The 5,582-nt window shown below is 55.9% G+C and overlaps 1 pseudogene; it reads left to right on the top strand.

Annotated features, from left to right (window-relative positions):
- Window positions 1–1,628: 1,628 nt before the first annotated feature.
- LOC101761736 lies at window positions 1,629–4,681 on the top strand (annotated as a pseudogene).
- Window positions 4,682–5,582: the final 901 nt, after the last annotated feature.

Here is a 5,582-nt window from a genome sequence, read left to right as displayed (position 1 = left end):
TACAGAGTTTTTTTAAAATTTTATGTGATAGGCCTTGGATGGCGGGTTCGATTCCGACGATGTTCGGGGTTTTTTTGAAAGATTACCGGGGCTATCTTTATCTAGACTGCAGGTTGGATTTTGATAAAGTTTGGGGATTTTTTGAAAAAATTTCCGTGAGGCCTTTATACTGCTGGTTTGATTTTGATAAAGTTTGGGGTGTTTTTTTGAAAATTATCATACCTCTATTCGACAACCTTGGCCTGCAGGTTGAATTTTGACAAAGTTTTGGGGGTTTTAAAAAAATTCTGGGGCCTTCGGATGGCTAGTTCGATTTTAACAAAGTTCGGGGTGTTTTTTGAAAAATCTCCACCTCTGTTCGACCATCTGGGACGTCCGCGCTCGATCCGACATTTGAAATCTTTTATGGCGACGTGGACAGCCTCCCTGACCTTGAGTACGACCAGGTTTAAGTCATTAAAGATTGAGAACTATAAATTCTATAACTTTCCGGATCGTTGGCTTGAAGACAAATAATTTGCGAATTCATTCATATCTTGTTGTTTGTCATGCCGCTCCATTGTATTTACTATTAAGAGTTCAACTGGAACATGACCAAGAAATTAGAGGTCATGGAAGATACCAGTTGCTAGCACACAAGCAATTAAACACATTCCACACAGACACACAAGCAATTAAATATAACAACTATAATACGAATCAATGGGGTGTTTGGCAAGGAGAGGCTAAATTTTAGCCCCTGTCACATCGGATGTTTGGACACTAATTAGGAGTATTAAACATAGTCTAATTACAAAACTAATTGCACAACCCCTAGGCTAAATCGCGAGACGAATCTATTAAGCCTAATTAGTCCATGATTTGACAATGTGGTGCTACAGTAACCATTCGCTAATGATGGATTAATTAGGCTTAATAGATTCGTCTCGCGATTTAGCCTAGGGGTTCTGCTATTAGTTTTATAATTAGCTCATATTTAATCCTCCTAATTAGCATCCGAACGTGTGATGTGACAGGGCTAAAGTTTAGCCCCTGGCATCCAAACGCCCCCCTCATCTAGTTTTTCACAGACAAACTAAACCCATATTTACGCACGGGAACCTAGCAGTATCATGAATGAAAAACATGAACAAATAGAGAAAGAGGAACAGAGTAAGCAAATGAATGAAGAACGACGCAACGACTAACCAAGATCTTATTCGCAGCTTTGAGATCCTCTAGTGTTGTGATGCATATATGCACACTGGAAAAAGGAAACGTCGTCTGCCGCTCGTAATGAACTACCTGCGCCTTGATCACGGGTTTCGTATTTAAAAAAGCTGATCATAAAAGATTTCTCGTGCAAGAATGCGGTGGTATACTTTGGAGTTGCCACTGGTATGCTGAAATTGTTAGCGAAAAGGACACTTGATGAATGAATATATGATTAAAAGGAAATTTGATGAATGAATATATGATTTGGAGGTTGGTTGGAAGCATTAAATTAAATCCGGCCGCGCAACAAACAACGACCCATCCATCGTTGCCTATCTTCTAATTGATTCCCTCCAAAATTTAAAAAAATAGTCCACTTGCTGAGGCAGGCAAGGTTCCGGGTCCAACTCCAGCTCCTCCTTTCCATACGGCAGCTCTCAAAGTCAACGCCGCCCGCCTCGCCGGCGTTGCAATCAATCCCATCCCTGATCCCTCTCTCCAATTGCAATCCGATCCCCCTCCACCATCGGAGCCTCCTATGCGCGCAGGAGCACGCGCGCCCCTCCCATGGCGCCGCCCCCTGATCTCCTATCCCGCCTGATCCTCCTCCTGTCGCTGGCCGTGGCCGCGGCGGCGCGCATCGTGCCCGTCCAGTACCTGTACCCGCCCTTCAACCTCACCTACTTCCACTTCATCGACACCAACGGCGCGTTCCTCCTCTCCCCCGGCTCTAACTTCTCCGCCGCCGTCTACAACGCCGGCGCCACCGAGGCCTCCGACTCCCAGTCCCGCTTCTTCTTCTCCGTCCTCCACACCGCACCCGCACCCCGGTCTGGACCGCCACCGCCGCCGGCTCCACCTCCTCGAGTACGTCGTCCTCTCCCTCTCCGCCACCGGCCTCAGGCTCTTCGACCCCTCCGCCGCCCAGCTCGACCCCGCATGGTCCACGCCGCGCCTCCGCGAGCCCGTCGCCGCGCTGCGCCTCCTCGACACCGGCGAGCTCGCGCTCATCGACGCCCGCAACGCCACGCTCTGGTCCTCCTTGGACCGCCCCACCGACACGCTGATCCACGGCCAGCCGCTCCGCCTCGGGACGCCGCTCACCTCCTCGGCGTCCGACCAGGACCTCTCCCCCGGCGCCTACCGTCTCGTCCTCACCCCCAACGACGCGCTCCTGCAGTGGGCCACCTCCTCCTCCTCGGCGTCGCCGGCCTTCCTCACCTACTGGGCGCTCTCCTCCGACCCCGCTGCCGTCCAGGACTCCAGCCACGCCGTCGCCTCCATGGCCGTCAACGCCTCCGGCATCTACCTCCTCGCCGAAAACGGCAGGGGCACCGTCTACAGGCTCCTCTTCCCCTCGCCGCCGCCGGCGGCCTCCTCCAAGGGCATCATCCTCAAGGTCGACCCCTCGGGCCGCCTGCGCGCGCTCACCCTCGCCGCCGGCGCGGCCGTCGCCACCGTCTGGGCCGCGCCGGCCAACGACTGCGACCTCCCGCTGCCGTGCCCCTCCCTCAGCCTCTGCACGGCGGGCGGCAACGGCTCCACCTGCATGTGCCCCGACGCCTTGAGCACCTACTCCAACGGCGGCTGCGCGCCGGCCGACGGCTCCTCGCTGCCGGCGGCCATCCCACCCGACAGCAGCTGCGACGCCGGCAAGGCTGTGAAAAAGGTCAGCTACGTGAGCCTCGGCGCCGGGATCGGGTACCTGCCAACCAAGTTCGCGCAGGCCGATGCCTCCGGCGACGCGCTCCCGGCGTGCCGCGACCTCTGCTCCGCCAACTGCTCCTGCCTCGGCTTCTTCTACAGGAACTCCTCCAGGTCCTGCTTCCTCCTGCACGGCCGGATCGGCTCCGTCTTCCGCGCCGGCGCCGACGCCGCCGCCGGCTTCATCAAGACGCTCCCGCCACCGCCGCCGGCTTCATCAAGACGCTCCTTGAGCCTGATAACCATCGTTTTCGGCATCGTGTTCCCCACCGTGGCGGCGGTGCTCATGTCCTTGCTGCTCTACGCAATGGGCGCGCAGTGTCTCAGGCGGCGCCGGCCGCAGCATCTCAAGAAGAGCACCAGCAGCTGGTTCAAGCTTCCGGCGATGCTCTCGTTGTCGCGGGCCGCGTCCTCGGCGCCGTCCGCCAGCGAGGACCTCGGCGACGACGAGGACGTCCTCATCCCCGGCCTGCCGACCCGGTTCACGTACGGCGAGCTCGACGCCGCGACGGACGGGTTCAAGTGGCAGATCGGGTGCGGCGGATTCGGGTCCGTGTTCCGCGGCGAGCTCCCCGACCGGAGCACGGTGGCCGTGAAGCGGATGAACGGACTGGGCGCGGGGCAGGGGCGGCGCGAGTTCCTGACGGAGATCGCCGTGATCGGCAACGTCCACCACGTGAACCTGGTGAAGCTCCGCGGGTTCTGCGCGGAGGGCGCGCGGCAGCTGCTGGTGTACGAGTTCATGAACCGGGGCTCCCTCGACCAGACCCTCTTCCGGCGCTCCGGCAACAGCACCGCCGCGCTGGAGTGGCCGGCGCGGCTGCACGTGTGCGTTGGCGCGGCGCGCGGGCTGGCGTACCTCCACGGCGGGTGCGACCGCAAGATCCTGCACTGCGACGTGAAGCCGGAGAACATCCTTCTGGACGACCGCGGCGGCGTGAAGATCGCCGACTTCGGGCTGGCCAAGCTGATGTCGCCGGAGCAGTCGGGGCTGTTCACGACGATGCGCGGCACGCGAGGGTACCTGGCGCCGGAGTGGCTGATGAACGCGCCCATCACCGACAAGGCCGACGTCTACAGCTTTGGCATGGTGCTGCTGGAGATTGTGCGAGGGAGGAAGAACTCTAAGAAGCAGCCGGAGGAGGAGGAGGAGCACGCCACCACCGGGTCCAGCGGCGGCGCGTCGTCGGAGCACACCACCAGTGGCTACTTCCCTGCGGTGGCGGTGGAGCTGCACGAGCAGGGGCGGCACGCGGAGCTGTTGGACCCGAGGCTGGAGGGCCGCGCCGACGTGGCGCAGTGGAGCGGGTGGTGCGGGTGGCGCTCTGCTGCCTCCACGAGGACGCGGCGTTGCGGCCGACCATGGGCCATCGTGTCCGCCATGCTCGACGGCAGCATGGACGCCGCCGAGCCCCGCCCGGGATCTCCTCCGCTACCTCAGGATGTACGGGCGCGGCCTCGTCGACCTGCGGCCCGCCGCCGTCGGGTGGATGGCCAAGGGCTCTGACACCACCGCCGGCGTCAGCAGCAGCTGGTCGCCGCCGTCCTGCGTGTCGGCGCAGCAGCTCTCGGGGCCCAGATGACCGATTAATGGCAATTTGATTTGATTTTGTGCTGCCATATCACTCGTAGCATCATCATCATCATATCATATAGTTAGTATATATAGGTTTTCTCCTCCTTTTTCTTCCGTTGAGGGATCTTTAGTTGACAGTTTTTCTTTCTTTTTTGAATAGATGCATCTCTAACTTGTTTGGGAAAAAAAGAAATGGCAATTGAACTACCATGTTTGCCACAACACATGTAATGATGTAAAGCCAAACACATTTATTTATGAAAAAAGAGAGGAGGGCCAAACAAACTGAAGTCACACTGAAGTGGGGGTGTCACTACCGGAAACAGTAAATTCGCCGAGTGTAAAAATTTTGCCGAGTGCATTTTCTCGGGCACTCGGCAAACAGCCTTTTTGCCGAGTGTACACAATGGGACACTCGGCGAACATAAAACACTCGGCAAAAAGGAGGTTTGCCGAGTGCCAAAAATCAGGCACTCGGCAAACAACTCCATGACACTCGGCAAAGAGACACACTCGGCAAATCGGTATCGCGTGCGGCGCACGTGCGTCGTGCACTAACAGCGTGGGACGGCCGTTACACCTTTGCCGAGTGTTAGACGTGTGACACTCGGCAAAGTCCGCTTCGCCGAGTGCCAGACGCATACACTCGGCACACGCAAACGTTCGCCGAGTGTCTCAGCCGGACACTCGGCAAACGAAACACTTTGCCGAGTGCCATCCTTGAGGCACTCGGCAAACAAAAAAAAAATTCCTTCCAACACCTTCCACACTTTTTCTACTCCCCACGTAGGACATTTGGTTATACATATTAAAATTTGGTATATTTTCGGGGTCTGTTTGGGATTTTTGATGCTTTGTTTTGCATTAATAGGAATTTTTTGATTGAAGTCAAATTTTAACTACACGTACTTGAAATAATGGATTTGAAATCAGTGAAAAAATCATATTCATATTATGGAGACCAAATTGAGGTCTCACCAAAAAATGAAAAGAAATTTTGAACATTGTTTTTAAAAACACGACCACGAACCTTTGGTTCAATGTTGTTAAATTGTAAAAGACAGACGAATTCTGAAAATCACATGATTGTCAAGATGTCATTATATTA

Source organism: Setaria italica, chromosome III, assembly GCF_000263155.2.
Source record: "Setaria italica strain Yugu1 chromosome III, Setaria_italica_v2.0, whole genome shotgun sequence".
NCBI lineage: Eukaryota > Viridiplantae > Streptophyta > Magnoliopsida > Poales > Poaceae > Setaria > Setaria italica.
Note: the sequence above shows the minus strand (reverse complement) of the source record. Positions and strands in the feature narration are given on the sequence as shown.